The sequence below is a fragment of the Bos indicus x Bos taurus genome, chromosome 11 (genome assembly GCF_003369695.1).
Source record: "Bos indicus x Bos taurus breed Angus x Brahman F1 hybrid chromosome 11, Bos_hybrid_MaternalHap_v2.0, whole genome shotgun sequence".
Lineage (NCBI taxonomy): Eukaryota > Metazoa > Chordata > Mammalia > Artiodactyla > Bovidae > Bos > Bos indicus x Bos taurus.
In genome coordinates this window covers 22,390,359-22,411,179 of record NC_040086.1, presented here as the reverse complement: position 1 = coordinate 22,411,179, position 20,821 = coordinate 22,390,359, and the positions used below count along the sequence as shown (strand labels likewise).

The 20,821-nt window shown below is 41.3% G+C and overlaps 1 protein-coding gene across 12 annotated transcripts in view; it reads left to right on the top strand.

Annotated features, from left to right (window-relative positions):
• The window catches only part of SLC8A1 (solute carrier family 8 member A1), a 447,727-nt gene that overhangs the window by 380,702 nt on the left and 46,204 nt on the right, over positions 1-20,821 (top strand). The gene's annotated exons all lie outside the window — the stretch shown is intronic.

Genomic DNA, 20,821 nt, shown 5'->3' with positions numbered 1-20,821 from the left:
TGGGTCATATGAAAATCCCATTTAAGCAGTTGAAGAAACAAAAAACACTGCTAGGTCAGATGTGACACAGCATTAGTTTGACTGTGAGGCAATCAGACAAAAAAGGGGAGAGGCCGTTAGGGATTGGGAATTGTCTTTTTGTCCTATTTCTTGTGTGACTATAAAGAGTCTTGCTGCTGCTGCTGCTGCTAAGTCGCTTCAGTCGTGTCCGACTCTGTGCGACCCCATAGACGGCAGCCCACCAGGCTCCCCCGTCCCTGGGATTCTCCAGGCAAGAACACTGGAGTGGGTTGCCATTTCCTTCTCCAATGCATGAAAGTGAAAAGTGAAAGTGAAGTCGCTCAGTCATGTCCGATCCTCAGCGACCCCATGGACTGCAGCCTTCCAAGCTCTTCTGTCCATGGGATTTGCCAGCCAAGAGTACTGGAGTGGGGTGCCATTGCCTTCTCCGGTAAAGAGTCTTAGTTATCCTTTATCTAAACATAGAAACTGACTGAGGTTCATGAAAAAAAAATGAAGTTTCATGAGAAATAGTAGGTACAGCTGCCTTTAAAGAAGTTGGTCAAAAACTGTATGAAATTTTGGCTCACTTTCTACTTGAATAATGCTATCCTATCTACTGTGTCAATGAAAATAATCAAAACAATGTATAATTAGAAAAAGAGGGTTTTTGGGGGTGCTCAAATGGCATTTACTTAATCAGATCATATCAGATCAGATCAGTCACTCAGTCATGTCCGACTTTTTGCAACCCCATGAATCGCAGCACGCCAGGCCTCCCTGTCCATCACCAACTCCCGGAGTTCACTCAGACTCACGTCCATCGAGTCAGTGATGCCATCCAGCCATCTCATCCTCTGTCGTCCCCTTCTCCTCCTGCCCCCAATCCCTCCCAGCATCAGAGTCTTTTCCAATGAGTCAACTCTTTGCATGAGGTGGCCAAAGTACTGGATTTTCAGCTTCAGCATCATTCCCTCCAAAGAAATCCCAGGGCTGATCTCCTTCAGAATGGACTGGTTGGATCTCCTACCATAAATCATAAAAGTCTTTCCACCTTTTTGTTTAAGATGGGAAAACTTCTTACACAAAAACATAAAGCAAATCTAAAACATGAATATTTTAAGAGTTGCTCTTACTAAAGAGAGACTGTAAGACCTGGAACCCACTTAGTGACCACCTTGCTACATGTCAATCAGGGGACACAGTTGGAAAGATTAATTCGGATCACTACAGAATCCACCAGCCCTCTAATCTTCAATTTGTAAACACGGGAGTGAAATTACTCTTGGTAGAAGGTTTCTGCTGACCTGAGAGAAGTTAGATCAGAAATAGCCCAACACTCGTAAGAACAATGCTTCCCAAACATTAATCTGTACATGAATCTCCCAGGGATATTTTTAAGATGTTTATTCTCAAAAGCACTGGGGGAGGTCTGAGATTATGGATTTCTAACAATTCCCAGGTGATGCTGCTCCTGTTGGTGCCTTGATTTACCTCTGTGCTTGTATCAAAAGCTCCTGGTATTTGAAAGAAATGTTTTGCAGGTGTGCATTGAGAGATATGCTGTGGTCAGCTCCCCTTAACAGGCTCTGACCTAACTACAGGAATTTGCCTGCACAGAGGAGACTAGAGGTGTCAGAAAGTGACCTTTGCTTCATTACGATGCTAAGATCTCTGCCTGACAAGGGATTTAAACTCTATCAGGCATAGTTCTGGCCAGGTGCAAAGGAGCACAGAAGATTGCACATGCCCCAGCTACCCTGGTTGTTCTAGAACTCTCTACCCCTTTCCTAGAGCCCCAGTGATGTACCTGCCTCCTACCCCTAAGGTTGTTACTCCCCTTGTGGAGGTGCTTTTATTTTATTTTTAAAATTAATTAATTTATTTTAATTGGAGGCTAATTACTTTACAATATTGTGGTGGTTTTTGCCATACATTGACATGAATTAGCCATGGGTGTACATGTATCCCCCAGTTTTATCTGAACCAAACTGAGAACTGTAGCCCAGAAGACAGCTTCCCAGGTGTACTCTGAAAAAATAATTAAGAACATTAAACAAGTCAGGGATACATTTCGTCAAGGTTTCAAAAAAAGAAAAAGAAACAGACCACCTACACAAAGAGTCGAAATGGCCTTGGCACCTGGGAAGTGAGTCTTATCATCAAAGGACCAACATTGGAATCCCAGGAAGAGGGGCATTTAATCTTTATTTGGATGTTCTTTGCTCCTGGTCAGTGTGCCCTTTTCTTTAATAATTAAATCAGACATACAGTGTTTGTTTAATAGGCCACAAACAGGTTAGGGCATTGGAATGATAATCTCTGTTTTGGGAACATGGCTCTACCGAAAGGTCCTCTGAAGGCCCCTTCACTGTCAGCAGTAAATGTCAATTTGCTTTTGGTGATACTGCTATTTCAAATTTAGGGCTCTGGCTTTAAGCCAATGAAATATCTGCCTTAGAGTACACGTTAGATTAATTGGGTAATTGCACCATATTGGCCAAAGTTCATTTAAGACATGTAATGTTTACGACATGCTGTCTAATGGTCACATTAAATTCAGTAGCTGCTCTTCTTGCTTTGAATTAGATATCAGGAAAGTAAGGCTTATATAACTTTTTATCAGTTGTTCAGTTGCTAAGTTGTGTCCAACTCTTTGTGCCTCCATGAACTGTAACACACCAGGTTTCTCTGTCCATCACTATCTCCCTGAGTTTTCTCACACTCATGTCCATTGAGTCAGTGATGCCATCCAACCATCTCATCCTCTGTCACCTTCTTCTCCTCCTTCCCCCAATCTTTCCCAGCAGTATGGTCTTTTCCAGTGAGTCAGCTCTTTGCATCAGGTGGCCAAAGTATTGGAGCTTCTGGTTCAGCGTCAGTCCTTCCAATGAACATTCATGGTTGATTTCCTTTAGGATGGACTGGTTTGATCTCCTTGCTGTCCAAGGGACTCTCAAGAATCTTTTGCCAGAGCCCCTATCAAAACTATTCTCATGGATTATAAATTAATCATCATTTTAATTTTTACCTTTAAAGTATAATATTTGAAAAGTATTTTTATCTTTCTTTAGAGTTAGTTATTATTAATAATGTCACTTCCTATAAAAAAAAAGAATGATAAATTCCTACTTTAGTTTAAAGAAAAGTTTTGGGTTTTTTTTTAGCAAAATAATTTTTAATTCAATGTTTTCATATTTGCTTTGCCATCAGAAAGCTTAACTTTTTTTGTCCAAGAATTCAGTATTCACTCAAGTCTTGTGTCAGAAAGTGTCCTTTATTTCTACTTTCTTTGGATATTTTTAGTCCTATTTTACCTTAAAGTAATTTAGTTTATTAACAGGTACAGATCTGCCCAAGTCCTCTTAGAAGTAGAAAATCTAAATTAAAATATTTTTTTAAACAAGTCTGTCATTTTTACTACTATTTCTCTAGTATCCAGGACAGTGTTTGGTAGTGAAAATATTTATTGAATAAAGAGTGATTGAATTTAGGTGGGAAGCAATGTTTTTCAATCTACATGTAACTGGATTAAAAGCCTGTTTTCCCTGATATCATACTGCCATGTCTGATCTAGAAAAAAATCTATATAAACACACACCCTCACACATATCCATATGCCTTGTTTCAAAGTTCCAGACATATTTTAATTCATATATAATAAATACACATCTACAGAACATGCATATATACATATGCATATAATGGTACACATAAAATACATTTATTTTTGTGTATGCAAATTGGATATGCAAATCCATATTTAAAATTGCATTTTCTGTCTGTTTCCTTAGTGGGATTTTAGTGTTTTTTGGCTCGTTATCAGGGTCTGAATTGCGAAAGAGGAAAAGCAGAGGGCATGAGGGAGAAATGACAGTAAGTTCCGGAGAGAAACTTGAATATCTCCCATAAATAGGAGATAGATATTAAAGGAGATATTCTAGGGCCATGTCGGTAGGTAGATAAAGCAAATCTTGGATATCAATCAACTTCAAAATGTCACTGGTAGCAGAATAAAATGTTGAATCAGGTAACTTCAACTGTTAGTTTCAGAAAAAGGCGGGCTGGATGCACAGGGGTGAGAGAACAAGAAGAAGGTGGGAGAAACAAGCAATTATTTTTCTGCCCCTGGATATGCTTTAGCTAATATTTCTGAAAAGAATATTGACTTGTTGGGCTGTTTTTCTCTTAAATTGCTTATTTCAAAATCTTGAGGAAAACACTGTATAGAAAGGCTGGGGAGTGATTCAGCGCTCTTATTTGTAAGCCTGGAGTCACATCCCTAATGCAGCTTTTGTCTGGAGAGGCAGCAGCTCGGCTCTGCAAACAATGTGCCATCACTGGGTCCAGAAGCTCTTTTGTTGGATTCACTGCTGCAACGTGGATACAATTTTAGTTGTTGCTTCCAAACCAATGCACATGGCACTGGGGATTGGGGGGAAGGAGGGGCGGTGGGCGTTCATCTCCAGGCAGGTGCCGTTGTATACTGTTTGCAGTGGGGGAAAACATCTCAGCATAATCTGAAGAGGTGGAAAAAGAGAAAACATAACCAATTACCCCCCTCGCAACACACACACAGAGGCAGAGGAACCTCATGAAAGTGACTTGCAGCATTAATACTTGCTATTCACAGCCTGCTGTCTTGATAAAGACCTTGTCATTATGACTCCTGCAATGAAATGCCACTTGCCTGAACCAACAGGCTTCAACACAACCCACCAGCTCATGTCTCTTTCCTGCCTTGCCTGTGCACATCTGTCTGGGTGTTGTCCCTCTGTCCTGAGAAAACATCTTAGACCAGAATCCTGGCGTGTACCTGGAAAGGAGCTTACTGATCAGCTAGTCCAACCTCACTTTTTTTTTTTTTTTTTTCAGTAGATAAGCAGCTGAGACCAGAGAGGGAAAGAATTTCCTCTAAGGTCACACAGAGCCTGTTTTAGAATCCTAGGTACTTGCTACATCACACAGCACTATCTCATTCTTCTTTCTAAATTGACATTTATGGAACCAGAGCCTTTGTCCTTAGCCCATGCCTGTCCCCTGATATATCACCTAAAGTCTTCTGGACTTCTTGATGACGTGATGCTTCAGGATTAAGTGAAGACCACCACTTTCTTGGGCCAACAGTCTGCAGTCTCCAATAAAGTGAATGGTCCCACTCTTGATGAATAGTCATTTTGTGTTCACACCAGCCTCATGGCAACCTTGCTCAGTGAATATTCATTAACCTATTTACGAGATAGGGAAACAGAAGTTAGGATTCACACCTGGACCTATGGGTTCTGTTTTAAGGTTGGTCTTCTTTATCTCTTGTCACACGTGTGCATCCTGGAATCTAATGCCCATAGGCCACTCCATCCATACAGTGTTTTCCTCATACTTTGCTCTTGCCTCAGGACCTATGCACAAGCCGTCCGACTCTTTGCGACCCCATGGACTGCAGAACGCCAGGCTTCCCTGTCCATCACCAACTCCCAGAGCTTGCTCAAACTCATGTCTATCAGTCAGTGATGCCATCCAACCATCTCATCCTCTGTGTCCCCCTTCTCCTCCTGCCTTCAATCTTTCCCAGCATCAGGGTCTTTTCCAATGAGTCAGATCTTTGCATCAGGTGGCCAAAGTATTGAACCTTCAACTTCCACATCAGTCCTTCCAATGAATATTTAGGGTTGATTTCCTTTAGGATTGACTGGTTTGATCTCCTTGGAGTCCAAGGGACTCTCAAGAGTCTTCTCCAGCACCACAATTTGAAACCATCAATTCTTCAGTGCTCAGCCTTCTTTATGGTCCAGCTCTCACCCCCATGCATGACTAGTGGAAAACCATAGCTCTGACTATACAGACCTTTGTCAAAACCACCAATGGATAGACAAATCTGATGGTCAGCACTCACCTTAGGCAGCCTACCCTTTAAAAGAAGAGTTCACATGCAGTCAGAGAATGAGATGCTCTATCTGAATTTTGCTAATGAGACAATCCTATTGTCCGAAACTGATTTCACTATCTATAAGATTCTCTCTTCTCTTAAAAAGTCTCATTTATCTTTTCAAAATCGCCAAAGAGAAAGTTGGTTGAGGTTAGCCTTTGTTTCTAGGAGAAGAATCTGTGAGATGCCTGAGCACATGGAAATCATAGAAGCCTCTTTGCTGTCAGTGTGGGGCCCTGTTTCCTGGGATCTCATTGAAAATCACAACAGAGAGAAGGGACCAGGAAAAAGCAGATGAGGGCACCTTGAACGCTTGCCGTCATTTTGTATTGTGCAAACCAAGGCCATGATGAGGTTCCTAGACTCTCAACTTTCAGCACCATTTTGCTGGCAGATCAACTCACAAACCCCACAGTCAGAAAAAAGTTCGTTCAAGTGATCCTGAGACCAGGAAAGCAATCACAGGGGATGGGAGTTGTCTTTACTGAAGAGCTGACTAGAGTCCATTCCATTTGCTATGCAGAGAAATTGATGTTTGCCATGGCATAAAGAAAATCCCACTTCCCAACAGGGCTGATATAAACCACTAGGAGAGGATTTTCCCAAAGATTAAAAGAAAACCAGACTCTAGGAAGAGGAAAGAAAGTAGGGCCATGCATTCGTTCATCATTCATCATTTCAGTCATACTGCAAGAGCATTCAGTATTTTATCCATGGTATCATATGTAGAGGGTTATTTTATGTTACTTCCCAATTACAGTGTTCCTAAAGCAATTCCAGATGGGCTTAGATTTTTATCAGAATGGATTTTTGCTGGACAAACTACAGAGATGTTTCTCTCTGGGAACAATGGGTCAAGTAATTACAATAAAGTGATGGAAAGAGTTTAAATCTCATAAGCAAGTCTCAAACTCTGACGCTTGGTTTCTTCATTTTTAAAATGGAGAAAATAATACCTACTTTACCAGGTTGCTGGGAGATTAAGAGGAATGTGTGTATTGACCCATATACATAAAGATAGGCACTCAGTAAGTGAATCTGAATTTATAGTTTAATCACAACACCATCTTAAGAGAATATAGATCGTGTTTGTACTCCTCTCACATGGCAGCCTTTGATACACATCAACTCTTTATATAAATTTCAACATTTTCCTGGGACATAATACTGATTTTTGTTGTTGTTGTTGATTACAGGGTTATTGCTGCCCAAGCAGTTCCTCCAAGGCTCAGCTTCCCACACTCCGGGAGGCTAATTCAGACACAGCTGCTGATATTTACAGAGTATTATCAGAGCCCTTGGGCCAGTCTTGGATTCTGGTGTGCCCACATACTACCCGGTTTAACTAAAGCATTGAAACTAGCAGGGGGCATCTACACTTGCTGAATATCATTTCTGCTTGTTGGAGGTTTATTTCTTAGCTCCTCAAGTCTGCAGGCAATATGCCTGTCTATTGCAAGAGCCTGAAATTCTGTTAATCCTTCAATCGATAAAGGGTAAGAGGACACTCTGAATTTCAAGATTCTTAGTCTGACTTGAAGTGATTTTGCAAAAGTAGAGCTTTGGGCAAAACCACATGTGACTAATTATGTCTTCCCACAATCATTTAGGAGCACTCCGTTCACATAAGAGAATTCTTAAAAGAGAAAGAGGTTAAGCAATCAAGTTTCAGTTTTAAACTGATTCATTTGGCTAATAATCAAACTTGCATGGAGCTGGAACTCCTTAGTGGATCCGTTTTTCATCTTGACAGTGGCCACAGTTGCTGAGAAATATTTCTGTTGCATTAGATATTTCTTATGCTGTGTTAACCATCCTAACAAGATCCATAATGGCCTAAGCTGGTAGGCATTCTGTTCTTTGTGAAAAATATCACCCAGGGGTTCATTTGTTTACACAGGGTTGAAATTTATGCTCAGAGAGTGAGTTGCCGTCTAGTGTCCCTTTCAGTATTATCACAAATCGCTGTCCCTAGCCCCCAAATATGGGCTGAAGCTAGTACTGGTCCTGTGAGGGCAGAATGGGCCATAGCTGTCTCAGCTTGGAAGTATTATTGGGTTGCCCAAAAAGTTCATTTGAGTTTTCCCATTATGGAAAAACTCGAATGAACTTTTTGGCTAACCCAACAGATAGTGGAGATGTTTAACAGGACTTTTATAGGCATCCTCTCCATCTGAAATAGTTTGAGTCACAAAGCTACAGAAGTCTTGAACTCCTATTTCTTGCCATACGGTGTTGATATCCAATGTATCTCTCCAAGGAAATAGACCAAGAACTCCAAGTTCAGTCAATCTCTAGAGTAAAGGACACATTCCTAGCTATGGGTGTCTTAGGCACAGTTGATTCTAGACATGGGGTCTCCACAGTCAATCTGGTCCCATGAGCTAGTGAAAAAGGGCTTCTCAATATATGACTAGACTTATCCTCAGGCCTTTGGCTGCAAAGATGAGGGCGGTGAGACTAGAGACCACCAGTAGGACCCACAACCCCCTCAAGGACAGACAGCTAGCCACACCAAGGGATTTTGTCATCATTCAAATACATTCAAGAATGACACTTCCTAGTAAGAGCTGGTGTGATGTCAAGGTTCAGGTTTTCTCTTAACAGACTTTTACATGGACTGAACAGATAGTAAGTAATCACTTCTTTTAAAGAGCCTAATAAGGATAGATAAAAGATTGTAAAATTGTGTCCCCCCAAATCAATTACACTAGTATGGGAAATGGAAGACATGAGCTAGAAATGGCATTGGAACAGCGGATCAATGGTGTTGGTTTACTCTGCATATGAAAATGTATGATATGGATTCATTAATGAAAGTGCCCAGAATGAGGGTAGCAAAAGACCTTGCCCAGTGCAGGCAAATAAACACCTCTTGGAGTTGCATTCAGCTCCATGCACTGCATTCTAAAAGAGAAGGGTATGTACATGTCAATCCCAAACTCCCAGTCTCTCCCTTCCCACCCTAACCCTTCCATGTACACACTGCCATACTTAAAATAGATAATCTTCAGGGACCTTCTGTATCACACAGGGAACCCTGCTCAATATTCAGCAATAAACTAAATGGGAAAAGAATTTGAAAAAAGAATAAATACACATATATGTATATTTCAATCACTTTGCTGTACACGTGGGACTAACACAACATTGTTAATGAACTGTACTTCAATATAGAATAAAAATGAAGAAAGAAAGAAAGCTTTGACTAAGATAGTGCTCACAGGAGCATGGCCAGACTGAGCCTGGAGCGAGGCCCCAGGGTGAAATGAGAGGAGCCAGGTTCAAATGCCTGACGAATGTCATGAGGAACAGGGTTGGACTTATCCCATATGGTTTAAGGAATAGACCTGGATAAATGCACGGGCCTACCAGCCCAAGCTGACAGCCGTAGCTGTTAAAATGTGCATTGTGTGACCATGAACTACTAATAGCTGGGACTCTCAAATGTGGCATGGGTGACTTTGCCAAAGAGATTTTAAAGGAATTCACATTCTACAGGGAGTTGACCTTGGCAAGCTCTGAAACTCTCCCAGTGCTTTAAATCCAGGTATTTTTCTAATCCCCACATGTTTTGTTTGATAAAAGAAAATGTCTATATTCTTTCCCTGTGCTTTGGCAAATCATAGATCTAGAAATTTGAGTGAATTGTGTTTTGAGATCTTTCTTGATAAGGAATTACCTTGCAATATACTTGGAAGAAGGATACTGACATCTTTTACTTTGCATCAGAGAATATGTAAGTAAGGTATAGGGAGTGTTTATAGCACTCCTCTTAAATCCAGAACAAAGAGGTAAATTCTTTTTGGGATTGAATCTTCAGGTTACTAAATTTAGTAGCACATAGAAACCATTAAGTGTAGAAAAGATGGATATATGTTTTCTTACTAGAAATAAATTGTTGTTGATATTGTTCAGTCGCTAAGTCATGTTCAACTCTGTGACCCCGTGGAATGTAGCACTCCAGGCTCCTCTGCCCTCCACCATCTTCCAGAGTTTATTCAAATTCATGTCCATTGAGTCAGTGATCCTATCTAACCATCTCATTCTCTGCCATTCCCTTCTCTTTCACCTTCAGTCTTTCCCAGCATCAGGGTCTTTTCCAATGAATCAGCTCTTCGCATCAGGTGGCCAAAGTATTGGAGCTTCAGCTTCAGCATCAGTCCTTCCAGTGAATATTCAGGGTTGATTTCCTTTAGGATGGACTGATTTGCTCTCCTTGCTGCCCAAGGACTCTCAAGAGTCTTCTCCAGCACCGCAATCTGAAACTATCAGTTCTTCGGTGCTCAGCCTTATTTATGGACCTACTCTGACACCCGTACATGACTATCGGAAAAACCATTGCTTTGACTATATGGACCTTTTTTGGCAAAGTGATCTCTCTGCTTTTTAATACACTGTCTAGGTTTGTAATAGTTTTTCTTCCAAGGAGCAAGCGTCTTTTAATTTCACAGCTGCAGTTACCATCTGCAGTGATTTTGGAGCCCAAGAAAATAAAGTCTGTCACTGCTTCCACTTTCTCCCCTCTACTTGCCATGAAGTGATGGGACTGGATGCCATGGTCTTAGATTTTGAATGTGGAGTTTCAAGCCAGCTTTTTCACTCTCCTCTTTCACCCTCATCAAGAGCCTCTTTAGTTCCTCTTCATTTTCTGCCACTAGAGTGGTAGCATGTGCATATCTGAGTTTGTTGATATTTCTCCCGATAAACTTGATTCCAGCTTGTGATTCATCCAGTCTGGCATTTTGCATGATGTACTCTGCATATAAGTTAAATAAGTAGGATGGCAAGATACAGCCTTGTACTCATTTCCCAATTTTGAACCACTCAGTTGTTCCATATCTGGGTCTAATTATTGCTTCTTGACCCACGTAAAGGTTTCTCAGGAGGCAAGTAAGGTGGTCTGGTACTTCCATTTCTAAGAATTTTCCACAGTTTGTTGTGACCCACACAATCAAAGGCTTCAGCAGAAATAGATGTTTTTCTGGAATTCCTTTGCTTTCTCCGTGATCCAAAAGCTGGTGACAGTTTTATCTCTGGTTCCTCTGTCTCTTCAAAACCCAGATTATTGGTTCAAATACTGCTGAAACCTAGCTTGAAGGATTTTGAGCATAACCTTGCTAGCTTGTGAAATGAGCACAATTATCTGGTAGCTTGACTTTCTCTGGCATTGCCCTTCTCTGGGATTGGAATGAAAACTACCTTTTCCAGTTCTGTGGCCACTGCTTAGTTTTTCAAATTGCTGGCATATTGAGTGCAGCACTTTCACAACATCATCTTTTAGGATTTTAAATACCCCAGCTGTAATTGCATCACCTTCACTAGCTTTATTCATAGAGAGGCTTCCCAGGTGGCGCTATTGGTAAAGAACCTGCCTGCTGGTTTAGGAGACATAAGTGATGCGGGGTTGATCTCTGGGTCTGGAAGATCCTCTGGAGGAGGGAATGGCAGCCCACTCCAGTATTCTTCCCTGGATAATTCCATGGACAGAGGAGCTTGGCAGGGGAGCTTGGCAGGCTACAGTCCCTAGGGTCACAGAGAGTCAAACACGACTGAAGCAACTTAGCATGCACACACACACACACACACACACACACACACACACACACACACACTGTATCCTAAGGCCTACTTGACTTCACACTCCAGAATATCTGGGTCTAGGTGAGTGACCACACCATCAGGTTATCTGGGTCATTAAGACCTTTCTTGTATAGTTCTGTGTATTCTTGCCACCTCTTCGTAATCTCTTCTGCTTCTGTTAGGTACTTACTCTTTCTGTCCTTTATCATGCTCATTCTTCCATAAAATATTCCCTTGATATCTCCAGTTTTCTTGAAATGATCTCCACTCTTTCCCGTTCTCTTTCTTTGCACTGTTCATTTAAGAAGGCCTTCTTGGCTCTCCTTGCTATTTTTCTGGAACTCTGCATTCAGTTGTGTATATCTTTCCCTTTCTCCCTTGCCTTTCACTTCTCTTCTTTCCTCAGCTATTTGTAAAGTCTCCTCCACAACCACTTGGCCTTGTTGCATTTCTTTTTCTTAGGAATGCTTTTGGTCCCTGCCTCCTGTACAGTGTTATACACCTCTGTTCATAGTACCTCAGACATTCTGTCTACCAGATCTAATCCCTTGAATCTATTTATCATCTCTACTCTATAATCATAAGTTATTTGATTTAGGTTGTATCTGAATGGCCTAGTGGTTTTCCCTACTTTCTTCAATTTAAGTCTGAATTTGGTAATAAGGAGTTCATGATCTGAGCCACAGTCAGCTCCAGGTCTTGTTTTTGCTGACTGTATAGAGCTTCTCCATCTTTGGCTGCAAAGAATATAATCAATCTGATTTCGGTATTGACCATTTGGTAATGTCCATGTGTAGAGTCATTTCTTGTGTTTTTGGTAAAGGGTGTTTCCTATACCAGCATGTTCTCTTAACAAAATTCTGTTAGCCTTTGCCCATCTTCATTTTGTACTCCATGACCAAACTTGCTTGTTATTCTGGTTATCTCTTGATTTCTTAGGCTTCCCTAGTGGCTCAGATGGTAAAGAATCTGCCTGCAATACAGGAGACCCAGGTTCAATCCCTGGGTTGGGAAGATCCCCTGGAGAAGGAAACGGCAACCCACTCCAGTGTTCTTGCCTGGGAAATCCCATGGACAGAGGAATCTGGCAGGCTACTGTTCATGGGGTCATAAAGAGTCAGACATAACTGAGCAACTAACACACTTGATTTCTTCTGCATTCCAATCCCCTGTAATAAAAAGGACATCCTTTTTGGTGTTAGTTCTAGAAGGTCTTACAGGTCTTCATAGAACTGTTCAACTTCAGCTTCTTCTGCATCAGTAGTAGTAAGGGCATAGACTTGGATTACTGTGATGTTGAATGGTTTACCTTGGAAACAAACCAAGATCATTCTGTCCTTTTTGAGATTGCGCCCAAGTACTGCATTTCAGATTCTTTTGTTGACTTTGGGGGCTAGAGCATTTTGTCTAAGGGATTCTTGCCCGCAGTAGTAGGTATAACAGTCATCTGAATTAAATACTTCCATTCCCATCCATTCTAGTTCACTGATTCCTAAGATGTCAGTGTTCACTCTTGCCATCTCATGCTTGACCATGTGCGATTTACCTTGATTCATGGACCTAACATTCCAGGTTGCTATGCAATATTATTCTTTACAGCATCAGACTTTACTTTCACCACCAGATACATCCATAGCTGAGCATCGTTTCTGCTTTGACTCAGCTGCTTCATTCTTACTGAAGCTATTAGTAATTACCCTCTGCTCTACCTCAGTAACATAATGGATACCTTTTGAACTGGGGGAGCTCATCTTCCAGTGTCATATCTATTTACCTTTTCAAACTGTCCATGGGGATTTCCAGGCAAGAATACTGGAGTGGGTTGTATTTCCTTCTCCAGTGGACCACATTTTGTCCACTGTGATGTGTCCATCTTGAGTGACCCTGCATGGCACGGCTCATCGCTTCATAGAGTTACACAAGCCCCTTCCCCACAACAAAGTTGTAATCCATGAAGGGGAGAAATAATTTACAATCATATAAAATGGGAAAGAGGAAAAAGAAGGTTTTTAGTCACTGAATGAGCAAGACAGTAAAAGCCACTGGGTTTCAATCAAGTTCTTACATATAACACAGAGAGAGAGAGAGAGAGATGAGAAAAGAGACCAAAAATTCATCAGTTGAATCAGTTCTGTTTGTCCTCTTAAAATTAAAAGGGGGTAAATTAGCTGATTGCTAAGGTTTCTTTCATTTTTAATAGTTAATAATTCTGTAAGAAGCGTTGAATAAGAGAAATAGAATTATACACCAGATGAGTAGAACTTGATTTATAATCATTGTATATCAGGTTGCAAAAAAAAAAAAAGTAATAGCTATGGAAGAGAAAGTCCATTCAGTAATAAATTAGCTTTTTAATTTGTTTGAAGGCAGCAAATCTTTGTGCTCGTAAACTAAAGAGACACAAAATCAAATCAGCCACACTTGGGAAAAAAGACATAAAATTTCAGAAAGAAATTATGCCCAAACAATGTCTGTACAGTGAAGAAAACCACTTTAGTGATCTACATTCACAGTTATTGATTTGTATATTACATGGGGCTGCTGAGTAACACTTACCAGGCTTACAAGATTACGTGGAAGGCAGTGTGCTTGGCCACAAATGTCATCCTAAATCAATAATGTCATACTCCCGGAAAGCATTCTGATCATTCTCATTATTCTCATATTGGAAGATAGTCTTGCAAAATAAAAATGGACTGATTATAAATAAATAATATCTAGAAGGCTCTGAAAGTCAAACATTTTCTCAGGTTAACCACAGTAGAGGTTCTAAACTGCTTTCCATTACAAACTTGTAATAATTTAGGCCAATTTCCCAAATTCTAGATGACGAACTGGATGCAAACCAGGATGTTGATACAGAGAGTTGACCTTTGACAACTAGAAATGAAAATAACTTGCTGTACTCTAGATATTCAAAATCAGCCATAACTGTGATGCTCTCCCTTACTTGATTGTCTTGTCTCCTGGGTTTAGACAGTCCCCAGGAGTTCAAGAAAGAACATATGGCTGACTCTGCTAAGAGCACATCATATACTAAAAAGTAAATGAGAATACAAACATTACTGATAATGCAACATCATTTTTGCATTCCTACAAAAAGGTAACATTACATTCTACAGCACAGGGCATTGGAATAATTCTCAGATTTAGACTTTGAATCAGTGAGCAGTGATCAATGCTGTATTCCTCAACTTGTTTCAGCAAGACATCATGGGAAGTAAAATGTTCCATGGGCTGTGAGGTCAAATCCCAACTCAGCCACTTACTGACTGTGTCCTTATTTTGGAAAAGTCACTTAAAGTCTCTAAGCTTCAGCCTCTTCATCTGTACGATGGGATTAAAGATGCCTACATTGCAGGGTTATTATAGGGATTAAATAAGATCGGATTTGTGAAAAAAATTAGCTCAGTGTATGACATTTAGTAGACACCCCATTATGTTCTCTCCCTCTGTTCTGCCTTTTTTTTCTTAAAACCAAGCCGCTCAGGGAAGCTGCAGTGATAACAGTTCATTCAAACAGAATATAGATTCTGTGCAATTAGTATCCTCAGATCCTATTGATTTACTGCCTTTCTTCTGACAAGTAACAGTCATGGCAGATGGCACACAGGTCTGTAAAGGGGTTTGCAGTTTTACGAAGGACTTGGGCATTTCCCCTTTGTCCTCACAACAGCCCTGTGATGTGAGAGTTTAGAAACTTATATGACTGAAGAGGAATTGGGGCTCAGGATAGTCAAGCGTCTTGCACCAAAACAAGCTATCAGAACCAGAAATTGATTTAAGTCTTCTGAATCTTCTGAACCAAAGGTCCACTGCACCTAGCAAAGGCCTCTATTTCTGGTTTTCCAAGTTCTCCCTGAGGCCAAACCTTCAGTGCCTTATAGAAGGATACAAATTAACACCTGGCTTACTTTGTTTTTAAGTATTTATTTATTTGGCTGTGCTGGGTCTAAGTTTCGGCATGAGGAATTTTTAGCTGTGGCATGTAGGATTTTTAAATTGCCGTATGTGGGATCTAGTTCCCTGACCAGGGATCAAACCCAGGCCCCATGCACTGGGAGTGCAGTCTTAACTGAACTGCCAGGGAAGTCTCTACCTGGTTTACTTTAGATGCTGTAAAATGTGCAGTTGTATAATGTCCAAGGGTTGTCTTTCATGATCAATTAATTGAGCTGATGATGTCTTAGTTCTCATGCTGCAGAGCAGGGCCAGGGAAAGTACTATTATATCAATAGTTAAAGTCAGTTCTTTCCACTCTCTGTAGTTTTAATGATTTGGCTACTTTTGTAGTTATATTTAGGAAGTCCAACATGTATCAAGGAAACCACTTAAAAGGCCATGGGAAGGATTAATGAAATACAGCTTGTTTGTTATCTTCCCATTAGCGAAGTCCATAAAGCTGAAAAGAAGGGTTCTGAGATAAGAGGACCCTTTGCTTGGAATTCTATAAAAGGAAACCAACCAACCTGCCTGTTCCTTTGCTAATGCAGAAGAGAAACTCGAAAAAATTACCTAGCGTCCGGTAACGCTGAGCTGCCAAACATACAGAAACAGCAAATTACTATCATCTTTGCCATCACATGAGAGATGTTCCAGGTGCCTTTTTTTTTTTTTTTTTAATGCTCCACTGCTCTTTGTAAGGTGCACACTTTTAAGTATAATACAGATGCTGATGAATGAACACAATATTTCTTTGTCCTTCTCCAAGACAGGGTAATTGTGCATCATACATTGCAGTCAGGGGTCATTTTTAATATTTAAATGACATCTGAGTTGGAGATTAAAATTTATAAAGAGCAGTGAGATCCCAGGAAAAAGGATGGGAAGCCACTTCTACTTTCAAATGCAATAAAACAGATGGGCCTTCCAGTCCAGACTTAAGCATTAAAATATTTAAGATTTCCTATAATGCTGGAAGCCTACAGAAGGAAATTCTGTCTCTCTCTCTATCACACACACACACACACATTTTGCATTGCAAACTTACAGAGGGCAATATCAGATTTTGTTTTTAAAAGCCTAGAATGTCACCTTAGGACCCAGCACCTTGACTAAGCAATTAGACAATGATGGGGAAACACCATAACAATACTAAGTGGAGGGAAATAATGATCATGACCATGATAATCATTACCTTGAAATATCCTCAAATATTTTCCAGAGATGATCTAATTATTCCCTTGCATGTCCCTCCTGGGAATGGTGTTGTTATTTCCATCTTGAAGACAAATATAATATCTGCTCTTGATTTATAAGTGTCATTTTTTAGGAGAAGCTTCATTATTTGTTTTCTTTTCATCTTCACAATATGAGACTTAGACACCCGAAATTAACTTCGTAGAGTTAGAGGCAGAATGATCTGTGTTTGTATGAATGATTGATTAAAATCTAGGTTTCCCAAACTGTTTTAATCACGCATGCTTGATGTGAGCATAAGTTGCTTCTGTCATGTCCAACTCTTTGCAACCCTATGCCTGCCAAGTTCCTCTCTCCATGGAACTCTCCTGGCAAGAATACTGGGGTGGATTGCCATGCCCTCCACCAAGGGGTCTTCCCAACCCAGGAATCGAACCTGTATTTCTTATGTCTTCTGCGTTGGCAGGTGGGTTCTTGACCATTCACACCACCTGGGGATCATGTTCCCTATAAAATCATAAAATCTTTACAAATATAGAAATTTTGAAGAATCAGATACAAAAATATAATTAAAAGGTCTAGTGCTTTTTCTGAGCTTTCCTAGGGTACATGCAGAGCACCCCTCCCCACCACACACCGGAACTTTAGATTGGGAAGTAGGGAGAAGAGGGGGTAGAAAAATTGTTCTGCCCCTCCCCTCAAATAAGACCTGACAACTGCAACTCTCGCAGTGAGTTTCACCTGAAACTCAAGTGGAGGGTAAGAGGGAAATGGGAAGAAAGGTGAAATGAAATGGAACTGAAAGTCAAATCCATTTCACTTGCCTTCACTAATCAAGGTTATTTTATGACTTGCAAGTTCTCCAAATAGCGTAAACAATAGATGCTTGCCTGAGATGTTTTAGGCTGTGTCTAGTTGGAACTGAGCTGGTTAACACTGGTTGGGACCACTGACCCTCCAATTGGGCATGCGTGAGTGCCTACTCAGTGACCTTTTGAGCATTATGCCTGTGCAGAACCAAGATTACGGCATCTTTGTCCAATCACCTTTCCCTGTGCTCCCCATGTCCCAGACCACCTTCTTCTTTATTCGTCATCCCGTAAATATCCAAACCCTCTGCTTTCAAAAGGCAGCTTTGGGATTTGTCCTCCTGTCTCCTCACTCAGCTGCCTTGGGAATAAACCCTCCCTTTACTGCAAACCTCAGCCTGTCAGCGATTTGCCTTACTGTTCTTAGGGCAAAATGAACCTCGTTCAGTAACAGTAGGAAAAAACAAGAAATGGATAAGGAAACAAGAAAGGAGTAGGTAATCAAAACACTGAGTGGCTGTTCCCACCTGTCAGTGCTGTGATACAGGATGCTTCCATAGGGGCTGTACAGTTTGCTAGGACTGCCGTGACAAAACACCCCAGACTGGAGCTTACACAATAGAAATGTGTGTTCTCAGTTCTGGAGGATAAAGGTCCAAGATGTTAGTTTTGATAGGTTCAGCTTCTCCTGAAGCTTCTCTCCTTGACTTGGGAGCAGGAAGGGCTTGCTTCTTGCTGTGTGCTCACAGGGTTGTTCCTCCACGTGCAAGTGGCCCTGCTGTCTCTCTGTGTATCCCGGTTCCCCCTTACAAGGACACCAGTCAGATTGGTTTAGGGGTCACCCTAACAGCCCATCTCTTTAAGCCCCTCTCTCCAAATACAGTCATATTCTTGTGTACTGGGAGTCGGGCTGAATCTGGAGGAGACACAGTTCAGCCCATAACATGTGCTTTTACTTCAAAACATCTTCGGCTTTCAGGCAAGAGAGAGATTAAAAATGTAAAAATAACCATATAGCATAAGCACTGTACAAATGGTTGTTAAAAGATAAACTGAGGCACATTAAAAGCTTTTAAGACTTTATTTGACCAAACATGGATTCATAAGAAGCAAGAAGATTGTCCAGTTGGCTCTAGCTTAAGCAGTTGCCTTACTTTTGACAGTTGGCTATTTGAGATTGATGGCTCCTCAATTCCATTTTCTCCGATACTGGTGTAGGTATAGGAATTGCCTCTGGCTGAGGTTTCGGCTTGCTTACATCGATTCCTAAGGCATTAGAGTCACCCTAGTGTAATGGCCAAGTGGCCTCCTTGGTCACTTACTTTAACATGGTCATCCACACTTTCTCCCTCTAGTGAGTCTCACCTTTTTCCATCTGTGGCCAAGTCAAGTCCTCGTTAGTCTCCAAAGCTGATTCCATCCATCTGCTGGGGGCTTCTTCCTGAGAGCTTACTCCAGAGCTTCCAAAGCCTCAGACCAGGCTACTTTCTCTGCAGATGCCAAAGTGCATCTGCATAATAATTTCTGACCTCGTGCGCACTGAAGAGTGACCCACTGCCTCTTTTCTCGTCCTGTAAGATGACAGATGACAAATCCAGACACACCTCGTGTTTTGTGAGAGCCACTTTTCTCTCAGAGCTCCTCTGCTTTAAGAGGCTTTCCCAATTATGAGCTGCCTCAGATGGCCTCTGCACAGAGAGTCTCGTGAAGGGCACACACATTGGCCCCATGCTGGCAGTCTCAGATCTTGCCGTCAGCTGGGAAGTGTGGCCGCCCCACCTGCTGCCAGCTGCATTAGTTGGGAGGACAGTGGATCCCTGATGACAAGATTTTGGGAGGTAGTGGTGGCGAAACAAAGTCTCAAGGAGTTCTTTCCAAAGTGGCCACAAAACACAGAAATATTTATTAGCCCCTGCTTCAAGAAGAGTTGACATTCGAGAAGAGTTGAAAATATGTGAATGGGGATTATATCCCTATGTTGTTGCTGGTTCATTTGCTAAGTCATGTCTGACTCTTTGTGACCCAATGTACTGCAGCACAGTAAGCTCTTCTGTCCTCCACTATCTCCTGGAGTTTGCTCAAACTCATGTCAATTGAGTCGTGATGATACAGCTATTTCACAATATCACATTGTAAATGAAGTCTCTGTCTTAAAACACTATTATTGTTTTCCTGACTTCTTTAAAGAGTAAGCTTTGAATTTCTTGGTAGTATTATTTAATACTTGATTATTATGCATTGATAGTATCATGTAACATAATTGGCAAAATTGGTATGGGTGTATCCATTATGTAATTAAGTACTTAAATTGAGTCAGTAGGAATCCAAACACACATTCATTTAACTTAGCCAGCTTATTGCATATGCTGGAGATGAGATCAAACACTAAAGACACAAAGATGAACACATTCCTGCCCTTGACAAGTTCACAGTCACAATGGAGGAAGAACAGGTGCAATCTAAAGACTGGTTCTCAAACTGAGCATGTGTGGGAATCACCTGGATGACTTGTTCACACCCCTCCCCCTTCACCTCCTCCCCCTAGTGTTTGATGAGTGGGGCCAGGAATTTGCATTTCTAAAAAATTTCTTGATGCTGCTGCCACCGTTCTGGGACCACACTTTGAGAACCAGTGATCCAGTGTTACCAGTGTTGGGGGGCTATGGAAGCTTTGAGAAGTTCCCAGCATGGAGAGGGGGCAGGGGTCAGGGAAAGTTTCACAGAGGCAGTGATGTTTTAAAGAATAAGGAGAAAGTGGTTAGGATATGCCAAGCACTGCTGTTGCTGCTGCTGCTAAGTCGCTTCAGTCGTGTCTGACTCTGTGCGACCCCACAGACGGCAGCCCATCAGGCTCCTCTGTCCCTAGGATTCTCCAGGCAAGAACACTGGAGTGGGTTGCCATTGCCTTCTCCAATGCATGCATGCATGCAAAGAAGCTTCAGTCGTGTCTGACTGTGCGACCCTGTGGACAGCAGCTCCTCTGTCCACGGGATTCTCTAGGCAAGAATACTGGAGTAGGTTGCCATTTCCTTCTCCCATGCCAAGCACATTTGGTTCTAAAACATAAAAGTAAGAGAAAGTACATTACATACAGTTTTTTTTTTTTAAATGTGAATAATTCCATTTGGCCAGGATGAAGTTTGAGTTTGAAGTAGTTGCAGGAGATGAAGCTGGAGAAATATGCAGGGCTCACAGGCCTCTATTAGAACATGGTCCTATATGAGATCATGTAGCCATGAATCCCCAGAGCCAGACTCCAAGCTGGAAAGAAAGAATCCTGGTAGAAGAATCATCAGTTATCTTTCATTAAAAGAGGCTTCTTTCCAAGCCTGGACATGACTTTCCTGGTTTTGGGGAGAAATCC